Source organism: Ambystoma mexicanum, chromosome 7p (genome assembly GCF_040938575.1).
Source record: "Ambystoma mexicanum isolate Mex_15411 chromosome 7p, UKY_AmexF1_1, whole genome shotgun sequence".
Classification (NCBI taxonomy): domain Eukaryota; kingdom Metazoa; phylum Chordata; class Amphibia; order Caudata; family Ambystomatidae; genus Ambystoma; species Ambystoma mexicanum.
Window position 1 is genome coordinate 582,543,395 of NC_090939.1, and position 20,334 is coordinate 582,563,728.

Here is a 20,334-nt window from a genome sequence, read left to right on the forward strand (position 1 = left end):
ACTGCTTTCCAATTGATATACACCTTAGTTATCGTCCACTGGTGTTTGTTTTCAGTTATAATTAGTGTTATCCATACTAATGCAAGTACTGTCTTTCAGGGAGATGCTGAAGCGTCCGCCACATCTACAACATTTCTAGATGTTTTTCAACATCAGGAGGTATGGATACTGACAGCTCCATCGAGCATCATCATCAGAGCTGGAATTCTTGTCGTTTGATTGTTCTACACAATGTTTCATTCGTGGTTAGCCGTTGATATGTACCTGTGCTGTCGACCCCAGGTGTGTGTTATGTTTTCGCAATTGTAATCCTCACTAATGCAAGTACTATGTTTCAGGCAGTTGATGGAGCGTCAACCCCTGCACTTGATACAGAGCCTGACATTCAAGTATACGAATCGGCGCAACAGCTTTCGGAAGTGCGCACTACATTTGCAACATCCATAAATATTCTTCAGCAGCACGAGGTATGGATAATGACAGCTCCATCATGCGTGATCATATAACGTGATTCCATTTGCTATACTTTCTTCCCTATTAACGCAAGTGCTGTGTTTCAGGGAGACGACGAAGCTTCCACCACAATCACAACATCTCATTTAGATGATGCAGATGTAAAGGAATCGTTGAAATAAGTCGATGAAATGTGATCATATTTGGATTTTCCTTGATTCTTTTGGACAATGCATCTTTCGCGGTTATCTCTTTATATGTACCTGTGCGTTCGACCCCAAGTGTGTGTTATGTTTCCAATATTGAAAACCATACTAATCCAAGTACTGTGTTTCAGGGAGACGACGGAGCTTCCACCACAATCACAACATCTCATTTAGATGATGCAGATGTAAAGGAATCGTTGAAATAAGTCGATGAAATGTGATCATATTTGGATTTTCCTTGATTCTTTTGGACAATGCATCATTTGCGGTTATCTCTTTATATGTACTTGTGCCGTCGACCCCAAGTGTGTGTTGTGTTTCTAATATTGAAAAGCATACTAATGCAAGTACTGTGTTTCAGGGAGATGCGGATGCCTCCTCTCCAATACAACCATTCATGGCAGTCCATGCAGAGCCAGAGGTATGGATACTGACAGTTCCATCGAAATAGATCATCACTGGTCGAATACTTGTCGTTTGATTGTTGCACACAATGTTTAAATCGTATTTGGCTATTGAGATGTACCTGTGTGTTTGTCCTCACGTGTTTTATGCTAACAATATTTTGATACATAGTAATGAAAGTACTATGTTTCAGGGAGACGATGGAGCCTCATTCCGTGCTGTCTATGCGGATACAGAAAATATAATTGTTGCAGCGCAAGAGGAAGGGAGGACATGCGGAAACGAATCGGAGCTACAGCGTGCAGATGTTGAAGGTCGAGTCAAAAAAGTTGCAAAGAAAAAAAACAAAAAAAGGTTAGTTACAAACAGTTCATAACTTTAAACAAATGTTTGTGCTGGGGACTTTTTTATGTTTTTTTTTCCAGTCAATTCTACTACACTCCATCTTGTGTTTAAACTGAACATCCCTTTTCCAATCTCTCCTCCAGTTACCCGTGGGTGTCAGAACTATACACACACAGACAGTGAAGCGAATGAGAGATGTGGCTTGCCAGACCGTGTACACTATGGAGGAACTATTAATTGAGGCGAGGTGTGTTCAGGCTCGAGATGCTCATGTCCAATGGCCAGAACATGAATTAATTGTGTTTGGAGACTACAGCAAAGTTGCATTGGACCATAGCTACAGTGTGACTGCACCACCACAAGAAGATGTTATTGAATGTATTGAAGATAGCTCTCAAGTAGTTGCAGATCAATTTACACAATCTACACCCGCCAAAAGTTTGCCAACCAAAAAACCTGTCGACATTGTTGTGTTCTCCCATCAATGTTGAAGTAATAGATGTTGAAATGACAGAGAATGAACCAGCCGCAGCATTCATAGACGCATCAGAACTTGATATCAGCGATATTACTTTCCAATGTGTTGAAATCTCCACAACGTCAAAGGCCGAAACAACATTGACGCAGGATGACAGTCTAATGAAAGAGAGCAAATACATTGTATTCGACAGTTGTTTGATGGAAATTATAAGTATGCTGAAATGTGTGCATTTGATTAGAGGGAAAGTATGTGGGAAGCCATTGATTAATGTGACACGTCAAATAAAAGGCAGTAACGTCAAAATAAATGCCGCCTGTAGATTAAATCATAGGTTCTCATGGTCTGCACAACCGATGCTGGGGAAACTGCCAGCAGGCAATCTACTGTGTGCAGCTGCATCACTTTTTAGTGGCTCCAGTTTTAGAAAGTTAGAGGATTTCTTTCAGTTTGTGGGACTCCATTTCATTTCTAAAGCGCTGTACTACACATACCAACGTGATTATCTGTTTCCGGCCATTAGTGATGCTTGGAAAATTGAACAATTGTCTCTAGCAAGTACATTCGAAGGCAAAGGTTTCAGGCTAGCCGGCGATGGACAGTGCGACAGCCCTGGATTTTCTGCCAAGTACTGCACCTACCACTTTCAGGACATGGATAGTAAGAATATTGTGAGTTCAGTGGTCGTGCAGGTAACACAATGTACATCCTCAGTGGCCATGGAGAAACTAGGTTTTATAAAATCAGTGGAATATCTACAATCGAGGGGAATGCACATCGACCTCATAGCCACGGATTGACATGTTTCAATTGCCAAGACAATGAGAGAGCAGTTCCCACATATTAAACATCAATTTGACGTATGGCATCTTGCTAAATCAATCAATAAGAAAATCTCGGCTGCAGGGAAAAAAAACGTTTTTGAAAGCATTTTGCAGTGGTCACATTCTATCACCAACCATCTTTGGTGGAGCTCAAAAACTTGTGAGGGGTCAGTGGAAATACTACTTGAAAAATGGCGGTCACTGATGCACCACTGTACCAACGTTCACCGCTGGACAGCAAATGAACATTTCCACCAATGTGAACATGGCCCTTTGTCCCCAGAGGAGGCACGGAAGAAGAAGTGGTTGATTCCATCTTCACCGACACACAAAGCCATTGAGAAGATTGTTTTCGACAAAACTCTATCAAGAAATTTGAGAGGACTGACAGAATTCTGTCACACAGGAGATTTGGAGGTGTTCCACAATATGTGCCTAAAGTACAGGCCAAAGCGCTTGCATTTTAGCTTTCGGGGCATGAGACATAGGACTCTACTAGCGGTCTTGGCCCATAACAGCAATGTCGGATGTGAACAATCTAGGACTAGGGGTAAAGTAAGGATGCCTCGCTACACTAAGGTGTTTTCAAAACGAAGTAAGCAATGGGTGATCAAACTAGTCTATGATGAAATGCAGTTCGACTTTGTGAAAGGCCTTATTGTTGCTGTGTTAGAGAAGCACAGATATGGAATTTTGGACGTTTCTTGCAGAGCAGTGATCCATTGCCACCGAACATTGCGACTGTGCCATGCCCACCCGAAGCACAGCTGATTGTGAAGTACAAATCCCAGTTTAAATAATTGCAATACGATTGTCTTTTTGTAAATAAATGTTATTGTACAGTGTACCTGTAAAACTAACCCCTACCTTCACCATCATGGGTGGCGAACAAGCTGGGTGTCGTCTTTGAATTCTCTCTATTCACCTCACATATGTGTATGTATATATTTTTCTCATGTCTCATCTCATGTAAATGTAAATGCTGCGCACTGTTAACGGAGGGGAGGCTTGCGTATTGCAAATAATAAAACAAACAAACAAACAATAAATCTCACTTTTAACTCAACTCCTGTGGTACTTAATACTTTCCCTGACCTTCTGCCAAAAATTAAATGTCTCAATTTGGGCTGCAAAGCTCGCAGACAACGGGGACAAAATTGGGGCACTTAGAACGCACCAGCCAAGCGGGCCGTGGCATTTGGGAGAGAAGCCAGTTCGCATTTGCATATTGAGGCGCACTACATAGACGGATTCTAAACTTCAAGTTCTCACAGATGCCTATACTACGTGATGTTGCAAATAAAGAATGCAAAGGACAGCGCCCAGATGAGGCCCACAAGTCGCACTGGAAGTATAAGGGTCTATTGTTTTTTGACCTTGAGACAGGGACCATGCCGAAAGAACTACATTTGAAGGGAGTGCGCAATAACGTAAGAGACGATAAGGCAGAAAATTCAGAAACTAGACCGAGTTTCATTTTAGGTCAGTATACGAAAAATCGCTGTCAAGAGCACGGTCTGTTTTACAGACTGCATTACGAAGAGACACAATGGAAATTTCAAATATAATGTAATTAAATCTTTACACGCTTTTATACCGGAATGAAGATTTAATGAATGGATGCATGAATAAATGAATGAATGAAGAGCTAGGAAAAGCAAGTAAAACTGTTCGTAGTGGGCACATGGGCATGCAGATCCACTGGTCTCACCGATCTCGGTCCTTGGCCCAGCCACTTTTCCCTGCACTGCCTACCTGCACTACGAGACTGTCTCTGTATCCTTCAGCCCCTTCTCCCGGCATTTACCTTGCACTTGCCACCAGCTGGCCCTATTATTTAATTTGTATTCAACTAACCATGTACAGCCCTTCCCCATGCGCGATCAGAAAGACACCTGGCCTAGTAGGATCGTTGTCTGTCTGCCCTTGTTCCCCACCTGCCTCGTCACGCCAAGAAACACTTGAGTACAGGCGTGTTACACATGCCATATCATATATCATATCATTCCTCACGCATGTAGACTGTCGTTTATCATTGTGTGTTGGCCTCGATTTATCTCGTTACTTTTCGCATTGATTTTAGAGACGAACATACTCCATTGAACTATCCTTGCAAGCAAATAGTTTCTGATCGGCCGTAATAAATAAAATGAGTAATATTAATGAAGTTCGGCTAGCGAGATTAATTATAATTTTTTTGTTTTCATAACAGGTATTTGATCCCTTTCTGCCACTGCCATCTGTTTGAGACACCGGCGGATGGATTCTTCAGCAGACACCTGCAGCTTCGTGTCAACAACTGGAGCACAATCACCATATTATGGGACGATCGCCAAGGGCCCACATGCCTTTACGCTGTACTAGTGGCTAGAAGCAACATATCAACCTTTAGGCTGGACTAGTGCCTAGTTGATGGAACAGCCTTGCGGTTCACCGTGCTTCCAAAGTGATTCTTTTTATGAAAATGAACACCCTGTGTACCATAAAGGAACAGCGCGTGACTGAAGATGAAATGGAATAGTTATTGCAGATACAGATAAAAGAAAATAAATGGCTTCCGGAGTTCATATGTCAATTGCTGAATATTCTCTAAACATTTAATGTCAAATAAATGTACTTTACCAAATGTACCGTGTTGCTGTTTAATTTTAAAGTACAGTTTCATATTCCGAATTGTGGCGCGCTGTGTTGTGAGTTGATCTGTGTTGGTTTCCGGGTTCTGTGTGGAGTCGCGTAGAAGACGACTGGGTGCGTTTGCCTACACAGCACAGTAACGTCACGGGGAGAGGCGGGGAATATGAATGTTTTGATAATGTCAGGCTCAGGGGCGGGGGAATTGATTTAATGCCGCAAAAGCAGGTCAGCCAGGGCGATCGGGGAAAAGATAGGATTATCAGAAAATGGCGGCTCCCTGGTGCTTGTTTTAGCGCGCGTTTAATGGATGAAAACTCGGGTAAGGTCCATAGGAAAGTTTTCTAAAATCGAGCCACTTAGGCTTAAAAAAACATGGCCGACCCGTAGGGACAATAAAAATTTTTACTAGACCATGCCTTTAACACCGAAGTGGACACATGAAACAGACCTGATAGATGCCAGGCCACCAACAGTACAAAGGAACATTTTGTATTGTGTGGTGATTGTTACATACGCCTCACGTCCAGCATGCACAGTGAGGTGAGGCGCACGTTTAATAAAGGGCCCGCCCTGTTGCAAGGCAGGCAGTTCCGGGCACAAGCCAGAGCAAGAGAGTCGTGTCCTTTGTTGGCTCTTCTGCAGGACCCCTGGCGCAGGCCCTGATCATCCTTTCCTCCGCTGACTGCACCGGCAGGGAGGAACACAACACTGGCGACGAAATAAAAGAGCTGATCACACACACAGCTGTCCCAGGCTGTAACTTAGCCCACACGCCCACGGCACAGGCTCATTTTTGGAGACACAATAGGGGTATCATCCCCCACCCGAAAAAAAAATAAAATAAAAGGTTTTTTTCTTTCTCCCAAAACATTCAACCATCCACAAAGAGAACCGAGAAAATCAGTGGATGTCACAGGGGATTTTCTTTTTCTCTCTCCTCGTGCTTCATTGACAAGCAGCACAGAAAGTGCCACTGCACCACCAGAAGGAATACAGAGAAGCTGGCAAATCATCGGTGCCACACCAACTGACCAGCAAACAGAGGTGAGGAGGAATCCAGCGCTGCCCACACACATACAGGGGTGATTCCAGCACCAGGGCAGCATGGCAACTGGCCTTTCCACACCCAGGCCCAGTACACCAACAAAGATTGCTGCATCACTGCTGGCTCCATCTCCGCAAATGTCAGTGGGACCCCCGCTGGATGCGGTGGATCCAAAAGTTCAAGATAGCGATGGACTGCAAGGACTTACAACGCCCAGGTAGATGAGGTCACAACAATGTCCTACACATTTTCAGTACGCTGGTCATTGGCAAATGGTGCAGACATATACCAACTGGCCAAAGACGCATTTACAGCACATTTCATGCCACAGTTGAATCCAGACTACGAAACCTTCAATTTCTGCACCACAGTACAGATGGAGGATGAAACACTGGACGCCTACCACACAAGGCTTAGCAAAATAGCACTCTTGTGTGAATTCAACAAAGTTGAAAAGGAAATAAGGTGCCAGATCATCATCAGTAGGCACTCGGAGAAACTACTCAGAATGGTGTTGGGCGAAAAGGGCATCACCCTAGCCAGGATCCTTGATTATGGACGCCAAAGAGAGCTGTCGCATACGAGGGTGGCACACCTGGCACCACGCTACAGAAGCTCCAACTGGCGCCATCGACTGCGGTGATAGCACAGATCACCAACCGCCAAGCACCAAGGGAAGACTACAATATGGTGAACAGTTCACCACAGTGGCAACCGAGGATCCGAGTGCCTACTGAGTGTGTATACTGTGGTGGTGCATGTCATGGAAGGAGAAACTGCCCAGCGCAGGGCACCACGCGTGGGGCCTGTTGCCGAAAAGACCACTACGCACGTGTTTGCAAATCCTCAGGGCAGCCTCAATGCCCACAACCGCAACAAGCTAAAGCCTTCTCCAAGAAAGAGAAGCAAGCGGATATTCGTCGTGTAGAGGCTGACAACTCGTCGACAGATGTATCCAGAGACCCAACGACGGATGTGGGGACTGGGGGAACGAGGAGAAGAAGAAAGGTCCATTTGATCTCAGCACTTGAGCACAGAAGCACGAAGCAGAGGAACAGACAGAGAAGACACAAATGCCTTGGGCCTCATTACACGGAAGGCGGTAATGGTTAACGGCCACCGTTAATGGTAACGGTGACCGTTAACTATTACCGCCTTACTACGAGGTCCCTTAGCGGGTTGGTGCTTTAACGCCTGCTTTTTGCAGGCGTTAAAAACCAACCCGCTAAGGGACCTCGGAGCTAATTACGGCACCGCAAAATTGCGGTGCCGTAATTAGCGCCTTCCCCATTCCCATAGAGCCCTATGGGGCAGAAATGGGAATGGGGAAGGGCAATGGCGGAAGGGGGATTTACCGCCCCACCAACCTTGGAATGGGGCGGTAAATCCCCTTTCCGCCAAGGCGGTGCCGGTATTTTACCAGCATGAGCCATGGCGCTAATAGCGCCATGGCTCACCGCCTTCCGTGTAATGAGGCCCCTTGTGTCCATACCGTGCCAGTAGACACTCATGACGATAGACACCGGAGCATCAGTAAATGTCATGCCATCAACAATGTTCCGGACACTGCGTCCTTGACCTGACCTCCGGTTAACTGAAACACTTGTGTTCGCCTACGGATGCAAGACGCCACTACCTGTGGTAGGACGCTTCAGAACGATACTAAGCAGGGGCAACAGAGTCCTCAAATCAAAGATATATGTTGTCAATGCAGGAATTGAATGCCTGCTTAGTGGGGATGCAGCGGGAGACCTAGGACTGATCCGATTCATCTGTGACATCACAGACTCAACGGACATCTCCGACCTCCTAGAGAAGTATCCGGGCATCCTCAACGGCATCAGATGTTTGAAAGGCAAATTCATAAAGCTGTACATCGACCAGACACACCAGGAGAATCTCATTTCATATGAGAGACCTGGTCGAAAAGGAGTTACGCGAACTCGAAAAGGCTGCCATTATTGAACAAGTCACAGGACCAACGCCCTGGGTCTCGCCTATGGTGGTAACAAAGAAACCAAAGCAACCAGGGAAAGTAAGGATTTGCATTGAAATGCGCCTACCAAATGCAGCAATCAAAAGGGAGCTTCACATCACCCCCACGCTAGATGAGATAATTACAGACTTCACAGGGTCGAAAGGTTTCTCGAAAATCTACCTGAACGCTGGATACCACCAGTTGAAACTACAACACGACTCAAGGTACATCACAACCTTCTCCACACACCTGGGTCTACGCCGGTACAAGAGACTGATTTTCCGCATCTCCTCAGCAGTGGAGGAGTCCAACAGGCCATCCAGGAAGTAATCCAGGTAATCTCAGGCGTGCTGAATGTCAGTGACAACATCCTTATCCACGCCAGCGACAGGCAGGAACAAATGTGTCGCCTCGAGATGGTGATCAGCAGGCTGGAGACCGCATGCCTAACCATCCACCGGGACAAATGCGAGTTCCTGAAAGAGGAGATAATATTCTTCGGGTACGTTTTCAACAGTGAGGGAGTGTCAGCCGACCCACAAAAGGTGGCAGACATAAAGGAGGCCTCCCCTCCGACAACACCCACAGAGGTACACAGTTTTTTGGGGATGGCAACCTATTGTGGGAGGTTCATCCCCAACCTGGCAACAATGTCTGAGCCGCTCAGGGAGCTCACCAGGTTGTACACCAAATGGAACTGGAGCTCTGAATGTCAGGAGGCGTTCGAGCAAATCAAGACGTCTCTGTCATCGGAAACAACAATGGCATATTATGACCCAATGTTGACGACGGAGCTATATGTCGATGCTAGCCCGGTTGGCCTCAGGGCTATCCTCGTTCAACTATCACTGACAGGCGAAACAAAGCCCATCGCATATGCCTCCCGAGCCCTCACGCCCACTGAACATCGATACTCACACATCGAGAAGGAGGCCATAGCGGTGCTCTGGGGCTGCCGCCATTTACACATCTACCTCTATGGCCGAAAAGTCAGGGCCTACACAGATCACAAGCCACTCATCCCGATCTTCACAGGGTCATCAGCACACCCTCCGGCCAGAATTGAGAAGTGGCTGGTCCACCTTCAGCAGTATGAGTTCAAGTTGGCCTACCAAGCAGGCACGGACAATCCGGCGGATTTCCTATCCAGGCACCCGAGGGCTGCAACCTTGTGGGAAGTGAGTGAAGCAGAGGAAATGGAGGAGCACATATGCCAAATCATTCACACCATGAAGCCGTAGGCGGTCGGCATCAAAGACATTGTGGAGGCCACTCACACTGACCCTTGCTGCGACATAGTCAAGAATACTAGCATATCGGGTGATTAGAAATCCTTCCTTCGCCATGTAAATAACCACACGTCAGCAGCCAGAGACTTCCTTACTGTCATATTCCCAGTACAACAGGAATTGTCCATCACCGGCAAAGGGTTGATCCTGAGGGGAACCCGCATTGTGATCCCCAGCAGCTTGCAGGACAGGTTCATGGCACTGGCCCACGAAAGCCGCCAGGGAATGGTCAGGACAAAGGCCAGAATACGACACCAGGTGTGGTTTCCCCACATTGACACCAAGGTAGAGGAAGTCATTACATCCTGCCACCCTTGCCAAATCACAGGAGCACCTCCAAACCCTGAACCTATACAGTCGGCAGAGCGTGGGCCATCGAGGTGGGACGCCATCAGCGTCGACTTCTGCACAGTACAGGAAGGAACATACCTGCTGGTGGCCATTGACGACCACTCACGATACCCAGAAGTGGAGATCATATCCTCGACAGCAGCGGAGCCCATGATACCTGCACCTGAGAAGATGTTTGCAACACATGGCCTGCCAAGACGCATCAGGAGCTACAACAGACCACCATTCCAGGGGACAGAGCTCAGGAAATACCTGGACTATTTGCACATCAAGCATCACCACATTATGCCTCGTAGGCCACAGGTGAATGGCAATGTGGAAAGATTCATGCGGACATTCAACGCAGTGCTATGCATAACCAGGGCTCAAAACAGCCCTTGGAGAGTGGATATATACAGATTCCTAGGGAACTACCGGGTGACGCCTTACAGCTCCACCAATTTACCCCGGGCAGACCTCATGTACGGGACATTGGTAAACTCAACCATACCATACCACCCGAGCAGAGGAGTAGACACCTTCGACAGCGACTGCACTCAACAAAGGAGAGTGGCAGCAGATGAACACATTGAGAGTCAGGATGCATGCAAGAAGGTCGAGACACAAGGTCGGCGATCAAGTATTGGTGCTGCGAAAACCCACAAAGTCCAAACCTGAAACACGGTATGACTGCGCACCCTGGACAGTGACCCGAACTGAAGGAACAATGGTGACAGCGGCACAAGGGCAACAGACGATTGCCGGAATGCTTCATGGTTCAAGAGGGTGCCCAAGCAAATGTGGACGGATAGAGACAGACAGTCCCAGGCCTAGGCAGAGCTGCCACCAGATGCTTCGAGTCACCGAGGCGAGCGAGAAGCGACCCTGAGTGGAGAGACCAAGGAGCAACAAGAAGGATCTGGGGGGGTGTATCCAGAAGATGAAGGTGAACCAGAGGGGGCACCTGGCCCTGAGACAGCTCCCCGGCAAAGGCCCAGCCGGTATAACTTAAGGGCAGCCCGAAAGCTCCGCAGAGGCTGAGAGACTGTGAGTGGTGAAATGACAAGGTGGAGAGTGCGGAACTGTGCCAGACTAGATTTGCACAGGAAAGTTGATGATGTTGTTTGATGTGGTTATGTGTTCGTGTGTCGTTGCGTTTGGTTGGAAAAAAGGAGGAATGTTCCATATGCGTCATGTCCCGCATGTGCGGTGACATGAGGCGCATGTTTAATAAAGTGTCCGACCTGCAGCAAGGCAGGCAGTTATGGGCACGAGTCAGAGCAAGCGTTTCGTGTCCTTTGTTGGCTCCAATGCATGGCCCCTGACGCAGGCCCTGATCATCCCTCCCTCCACCGGCTGCACCGCCAGAGAGGAACACAACAGTGATGTCTGTCCACAAAATAAAATAAGGAGGCCACTCCATGCCAGCATTCCCTGACTTTCAAGCGCAATATCCCCAAACCAAGTATATTGCCCTTTCATGACTTTTGTGTCAGAAGAAAGTTATGAGGCTGGTATTCACAGTACGCACCTGCATTGTCCATGCTATGCACAGTTTCATGCTGCTGGAGCCCAAAAAAAGAGCCTGTTTTAACAACAAATGCTTGCGGTGCGCACCTGTCATGCTGCTAGTACCCAAATAAAATCTTGCAGTCTGTCGTAAAATATGCCCATGCTGACCTCAGTCATGCGCATGTGCCACAGAAGTGGGCACCAAGGGAACTCAAGTGCACAGGTGTATAATCAGGGGGGGGGCAGGGCAAGGGAACAGGATACCAGGCAAAGGCTGCTTACAGCCCTTGCAAGAAACAGGTAGCGGGAGGCAGCCCAGTGCCAGCCTCGCCTATCACCCCCCTCCCCTCCCAAACACTTACTACACCACCGGGAAGGGGAGACAACAAAAGGGGAACATCAGGGCCAAGGTGCAAGGCAGGAAGGGAGGTACAAGGCTACACACCTAGGTGTGATTGGCCATCAGCGTCAGCCAGCCATAGGGGCAGGAAGCCTCTGGTGACATGCATGCCTGCAGGCAATGCAAAAGGAATATAAGCAGAGGCCTGGCTGTTAGAAAGCCAGTTCTCCTTGGTACGCTGCACTGAGTACCAACAGTCATCTGCGAACGCAGAAGACTCTCTTCTTTGCATTGCCCTGTCAGTTTTTCACCGTGAGCTGTGCCATGCTCCGGTCACTACAACAATCACTTACCACGCTCGTGAGCTTTGCCTTGCTCTGAGTTTGTACTAACGGATAAACCACTCAAGTTCAAACTGCTAAAGAAAGTCTGCTGCACGCAAAACACCTACAGCAGCAGAAAAACGAGTAAAGAAGCTGGTAGAGTGGGCAGCGGAAGCAGAAAAAAATACATGGATGGCCATGGGTGCGCAAAAGATTGGATGAGGAGGATGACATTGTGGAACTGGAAAAGAAGAGCCCCCAAGGAAGAAGATAAAAAAGGGGGAGAAGCCAACCTCAGCAGAGGAAGCAGACAGTGACGGGCCAAACAAGAAAACTGAAGGTAAAAATATGACAGATATAAATGCATTTATGGAAATGTTTTCTATTAAATATAGGGCACAGCAAGAAGTGATGGTAAATACAAAATTCGAAAATAATTGAAAAACTAATGACAGAACTGGGGGAAAAAAGGAAGGTGATAGAACAGCCAGAAAAGAATGTGCCACCCATAAGCAGTCATTTACAGGCATGGTTGGGAAAACATAACACCCAGAGCACCACAGTTAGACAGGATGCCATAGACGTGGGCATGGCACTCACACCAACTGTAATAATAAACAGCCTGAATGGGGGGCAACCACAATGGGGGCTATAGGGCCACCTACCACAGAGCACAACACAAGCAGCATAAGAGACAGCACTGCAGGAGACATTGGCAACTGCACACCTCTAGAGGTGAGTGCAGGGATCCAGGTATTAATACCTTCAATAATTAAGCAAACATAGAAGGCAATGCAGGACAAATTCAAGAGATCGCTAGCTTGGAAAATTGATCAGTTAGCCAAGGAGAAAATCTGGAGAAAGGAATGTATAAAAATATTTTCATTGCTAGAAGCAGAACTAAAAGGGTATGATGTTTACAGGAATCCCAAAAAGTTAGAGGAGAAAAAATGAGCACATAAAGCCGAGGTGGCACATAATTATGATAATTGGAGTAAGGCATTTAACATCATGGTATCTGTCATTGGAAAAATGTCCAAATGCAGGCATGGTGCTCTTCACATACCAGGATCAGATTCAACAGGTTACAGAATCATTTGAAGGGGATGCATGGCGCACCTAAGATTACAATTTAGAAGGAACATCACAACGCACCCAGAGATAGAATGGGATCAGGTAGAAGCAAACATATAAATACACACATGAAGTATTAAAAACTAAATCACTATGCTGTGCCAACAAAAGCCTGGCGCAGGCCAAGAACACACAAAATACCAGTGTGAAGGCCACCAACACCAAGCAAAAGAGCAAGGGAGAACAGCCCTTTCGTAAAAGCAGCCATGGGAGGCTAGGTCAAATACCTGTGGTCAGAGCAGTAGCAAACCTTATAACACCAATAAAAGCAATATTACATGTTGGAAATTTGAAAAAAGGCTACTGCTCATGGGGCAAAGAATGCAGGTACAAACATGCATGTACCAAATGTGGGGGTGAACACAGCAGCAATGGCTGCACTAAACTACCCAGTAAGAACGCAAGGAGAGAGGAACCATAAAATATCTAGAGGGGCAAGGAGGAGGTAAAACCATGCCAATCAGACTGAATGCAGATGACCCCAGGTAAAAAACCCATAAGAATAAACAATGTGAAGGACTTTTTAGAAGCTTATCCTGACAAGCAAATAAGCCAGTCCATAGAAGTAGGTTTTACAGAAGGGTGTAGCATAACTTTCGAAGGACAGGGGTCCAGTATAATCCCAGCTAATTTAACATCTGCCAGAGAAAACCCCACACTAGTAGAACAAAAAAGACAAAAAGAACTAAAATTGGGAGGAATCGGGGTTCCCTGGGAAAAAATGCCTTTTAAACAGTATATATGCTCACCTCTGGGGCTAGTACCCAAAAAGGAACCAGGGCAGTACAGAGTGATACATCATCTATCATACCCACCACAGAGACAGCAGTGTCTTACACACACTGCCAAGAAGCTCTCAGAATAGTAATGAAAGCAGGCAAAAATACTTTAATGGCTACATTAGATATTGAATCAGCATTCAGAATATTACCAGATCACAGCCTTGGCTGGGTTTTGCATTTGGGGAAAAATGTTATGGAGACAAGTGCTTACCCATGGGTTGCGCTATATCACGCACACTTTTTGAACAGTTCAGTTCATTTTTCCAATGGGCCTTTGTAAAACAGAACCCAAGTGCACAGGCAACCTATTACCTAGATGACTTCCTGATAGCAATGGCAAACCACGGGGGCATCTCTCTAGCAGAGGGGAAAACACATGCCAATACAAACATAATTTTTCGGGGAATCAAAATAGATTCAAGGGCAAGGGCAAGGGAATGCAGGATCCCAGCAACAAAAAGAGATGAGCTACTCAAAAAAATGTCAGCCCTTTAAGGCAAGAAACAAAGGTACAGTTATTACAGTCACTAGCAGGCAGTTTACATTTTGCTGCCGGGATAATACCACAGGGAAAGGCATTTGCAGGAAGTGTGGAAATAAAGACTAGAGGTATACAGAAACCTCACCTAAGCATAAGGCTAAGTGAAGAGGTGAGGAAGGACTTAGAAGTATGGGAAACATTTCTGAAAGATTTCAACAGAAAAAGAATATGGCGTACCAAATTAACACCAGCAATAAACATGTTCTATTTACGGATTCTGCGGGAAGCAAAGGCTTTGGAGCTATATTAGATACAGCTTGGTTTGCTGGACCATGGCCAGAACATTGGCACACACAAGGGGTGACCAAGAACATAACGTTACTCGAGGTTATACCAATATGGCTAGCAGTCCAAATATGGGGGGAGTCGTTGGCCAATTCAGAACTAACGGCATGGTCAGACAACATGGCAGTGGTTGAAATCATAAATAGAAGATCAACCTCATGTCAGTCAGTTTTATTAATTCTGAGGGCAATGACTTTATTATCTCTGAAGAACAATATTGATGTAATAGCTAAACACATAGCAGGCACAGATAATAACATTTCAGATGCTTTGTCTCGCTTCCAGTGGGACAATTTGCGCAAACTGAAGCCAGAAGCAGAATCCAAGATGACAGAAATACTCAAGGAATGCTGGGACATACTGACAGGATGATGGCAAACTCACACAAGTCAACGACGAACGGCTGGGACCAAGGTAAGCAAAATGTAGAATAGGCACCTCAGAAACGGGTGCCAAAACAAGCACACCACAGAGCGGTGGCACAGACCCTGATACAGGGTTCCTAATAAGGCTGGGCAAAAAAGTGCTAGCAACAAATACTGCAAGGCAGTACAAGTGTCTGAAAACAGCGCTCAAAGTGATGCAGATAGAGCATGTAGAAATGTTAACAACAAATAATATCAACCACTTTTTAAGATGGGCTTACAACCAAAAAATGAAAAAAGAATGGGCAAAGAGACACTTAGTAGCGGTTACATACTTTTCAAAAATACAAGGCAATGCACACCCAACCAGCAGTACACTGATAACATATGCATTAAAAGGGTGGGGAAAAATGGAGGTGGGCACAAGGATAAGAGACACCCACAAAATTTTGAAAGGTTAGTAATATTGTTGAAACTACTAGAAACTGTGTTCACCGACGGGTATGAGGTACTTTTCAAAACAGCCTTCTCCATGGCATACTTTGGGGCTTTCAGGGTTAGCAAGCTCATTGCATCAAGCACAAAGGCTGCTGATGGCCTGGGCATGCTAGAAGTATGGGTAGAAAAAGAGTACATGGCTATGAACATACAGATGTCAAAAACTGGGGGCAGTAGGACATGCAAGATTTATTGTATTGAGGGCAGCGGGCATTGCCCAGTTTGCATAACCAACCAGTATCTCAGATACCTGCCCATAGTAGGAGGATGTTTCCTAGTGCATATGAACGGTAAGTGTCTAAGCCAATTCCAATTTCAAGCAGTCCTCAAAACAACTATTAACAAAGCAGGTTGAGACAGAAGTGAATTCAGAACACACTGTTTCCGAATAGGGGCAGCCACAACAGCATGGCAAGGGGGTCTGGGAACAGAGAAAGTCAGGAAAATAGGAGAGTGGAAATCTGATTGTTATAAACGATATATAAATCCAGAGCTAATGTAACAATGTTTTTTTCCCAACAGAACGTGATGCCCCGCTGAAGTCGGCATGGATTATAGGACATTCATTCGTTTTTAGGACAGGGAGATGGTCCGAAGAGACAGAGGAGAAGCCGGCATTTAGGAACACCATTACAGCATGGTGGGGCTACAGGAGCTTAGGATGGGAGGAAATCCATGACAGACTAGTAAATCTGGTGGCCTTCAGTGACCCACCTGAGCTTTTAATAATCCACTAGGGGGCAATGATCTGGTGGAGCAAGGCAGGAAAAAACAGTTTGCTGACACATGCGCATCATTGGCAGGGATTGCGCACAATTGGCGAGGCACATACATATTTTATTCGGCCATGCTACAAAGCAAATTCCTATAAAGCAATTGATATTCTGAGAAAATAGTTCAACAGAGGGATAGAAACATTTAGCATCACCAGGGGAATTCATTTCATACGGCACACAGCAATTACACTGGAAGACCCCAATCTTTTCCACCCAGACGGAGTCCACCTATCGGTCAAAGGAATGGAAAAATTCCACTATGAAATAATTGAGAACCTAGCAGCAAGAGCGTGCAAATAATACTGCAACTTTTGGGGGGAACCTGGGCGGCCGGGAACCCATCCAGGTGTGGTGGCACGGGCCAGATAGATGCCACTGGCCCAGTGCCCAAAAGATAACAATTGTTTATCATTGTGTTTTTTTGGCTAAATAAATGTACCCAATTGTTTATATGATATTACTGTTTGCAATAAAAAAACACTTTTTTTATTACCAACCACAACATCACGCCTATGGTCATTTCTTTACCACACTCCTCAGATTATGGCTGTGTGCCACGGACTTGGGCACCAAGGGAGCTCAAGGGCACATGGGTATGATCAGGAGAGCAGGGCAAGGGAACAGGACACCAAGCAAGGGCTGCTTACAACCCCTGCAAGAAACAGGTAGGGGGAGGCAGTCCAGCGCCGCCTCGCCTATCAGCCCCCCTCCCAAACACTTACTACACCACAGGGAGGGGGTACATCAGGGCCAAGGTGCAAGGCAGGAAGGGAGGCACAAGGCCGCACACCTATGTGTGAATGGCCATCAGCGTCAGCCGGCCATAGGGGCAGGAAGCCTCTGGTGACATGCATGCCTGCAGGCAGTGCAAAATGGAATATAAGCAGAGGCCTGGCTGTTAGAAAGCCAGTTCTCCTTGGTACTCTGCACTGAGTACCAACAGCCATCAGCGAACGCATAACACTCTCTTCTTCTTTTCCCAAAAACCCACCCAACCTAAATGGAGGGAAGAAGAGAGGGACAGCAGGGCAGTGAACAGGGCCCACAAAGTCGTGTGAAGAAGTTGGTAGCATGGGTCACGGTTACTCCCAGTGCCCACAAACTGAACCTTTGACCCAAACATTCACACGCCACAAACAAATTCACCATAAAATACATTAATTCTTTTTTAAACATACAATTGTTCTTTTTGTTATGAGTCTAATAGCCCGAAATGTAGTTATTTCACACATACAATTGGAAAACTTGCTATCTCCTTAAAATGTATACAGGTAATCTTTAAAAGGAGCTCTATTGTATTACTCACTTTAATTATCTTGGTAGCAGACTGATCTGTAGGTGACTGGAGGAAGAGGCATCTCTTTCATTTGGAAATGCCACATCACTTTGCCAATTGACTAAACACTCATGCCTAAGTAAGGCCCTGGTAACTAAAGAAGCAGAAACATTTACATCAGTAACTGACACAGCTTTTCTAAAGTGGTTTGTGTCTTGCCTATGTCCTGAAGTCAGCGCCTCCCTTTAAAAAAGGCTCTAAATAGAATGGGGCGGTGCATCGATTAAGTTAAACTGTTGATCATTAGCAGGGCCCTGCTACGAATAAAAAAGTGTAAAAACTGTGTTGCCCAGCATGGCAGAGAATGCAGCGACTGAACACTTTCACTCATTTGCAGGGCCCTCCAGACAGTGAGCAGTGGAGCAAAAATGTCCCTTTCAGTTCAGGGATGTCCTGTTTCTCAGCTCTGTGGGGGGCAGCTTGCCAGCCTGAACCCCTGGTGGATACACCACTGCATGAACGGTTTAAATGAGTGAGAAGACTGAGCTTCCTATTATGTTGGACAGTTCCTTAAATATACTTTTTATCAACCTCAAAGTTGTGCTTAAAGTGATTCTGTTTTCTAAATATATTTCGATCCCAACTCATGAGAACCCTCAAGAAATACATGCAGGGTTTTGAGTCTTGGCCAACTGGATACCCATATTCATTGGGCCACTCTTCACTCTCTCACTGAGCCCCACAGGGCACTCCCAGACTTGCAACTGCTCTGCTGCTAATTATGCACTTATACATGAAGTACATACCCATCCATTCATTAAGTTACACGAACATGCACTAGTTTATTGCTATGCACTTATACATGAAGTACATACCCATCCATTCATTAAGTTACACGAACATGCACTAGTTTATTGCATATAGCCATGAAGCACATGCTCATAACCCAAATAGGTAGAGGGCAGACACACATACATACTTCTATATATTCATATCTTTCGCCAAAGCTGAAATCGCAATATGCAAAGAGTTCATATATTTAGCTTGCACATGCTAGACTGACACCAACATAGAGAAGCCATAAGGAATGACATGGAAGCTATAGGTATCTGAAATGGATGGCAAAGAAGGGACATGCTTCGGCTACATGTAAAGGCTGACATGATCGCCGCTGCCTGAGGCGTGCAGATACAAGGCACCCAGCCAAGGACAATTGGAGACAGGAAAGTTCCAGTTACCAAGACAATGAGCCACCTGCAGAAAATCTGGCTAAAATCTTCATAATTACAAACAGGACAGCTTAATTTCGTGTTCTCAACACACATGACCCAGCTGAACAGGACAGTGCCCATTTAACCAAGGTGACGAAGAGGACTGTTCCCACCGAACCAGAGGGAAAAGTTAAAAGTGTTGCCCACAAACTGCCTATTGACTGCACTCTCCCAGGCTTAGGTGATCAAAGATGGCAACATTGGAGAACACTTTGCACCTCCATGTTCATTCCAATTGCCCTGAAAAGGTAAACTCAGTCTGGTAACCGTGCAGGGTCCCACAGATGTCCCCCTGGGAGGACACATTCTGCCCAATCCAGATTCACCTTTCACATGGGGATAGAATTTGTTGCAAGGGCCAATGGTCTCTCTGCGACCCTGCAACATTGTAGATTAATACTAGCAGAGGTGGTCCTAGGAGGAGCCACTAGATATGGATATTCAATAGTAAAACTAACCCTTATAGCTCCCATATTTAGCTTAGCCAAACTGACCAATGTGAATGTCTGATAGGTTTCTGGGATGGAACCTGGATTTGTGACATCATAGCGGGATAAAACCGGATGGCACATGCTTAGAAGACGAGAGCTCCGGGGGATACTTGTTTTTCTGGTGTAATCCCTGTCATTTTGCTTGCTAATAAAAAGACAATAACTTTGCCCCATGGCTGAGTATTTCGTTCTTGTAGTGAAGAGTCCTTGATAGGCCCAGGTGTTCTTATTCTGATAATTGGGGTGACTGCTAGAGAGCTCCAGCCACATCTATGCAAAGTGGTAGCAGAGGGGGGTCGCTAGAATTATTTGACAAGAAACCGCCTCGTCCCGCCGTATGCCTGAGAGGCTGTGTGGCGCTCCACGGAAACCGATACCTAAAAACACACAACTATGAAGAAGAGGTAGAAAGGAGCCGCCTCTGGAGGAAAATTCCTGCCCGCTTCCTGTGGAACGCCTATCAGACCGGATGGCAGAGTGGAAGGCTGTGGGAGAGTCGGTGTCTGAGAGACCTCAGCGGATCACAGAGTTTATGTATAGACTCAGCTATATGGCAAATGGGGTGGGGGTTCACTTGGTGTTTTCGGTTGAAGTTTCTGTTTGATGTAAGGATACCTGTTTGTTAGGTGGTCAGTTTGAATGGTCATCTTAGACAGATGAAAAATCTTTGAGAAAAAAAAGCAGAAAATATATGTAATGATTTCCCTGTGACTTAGGCAATTCAACTTGGTTCATGGATGATTATGGTTTCCC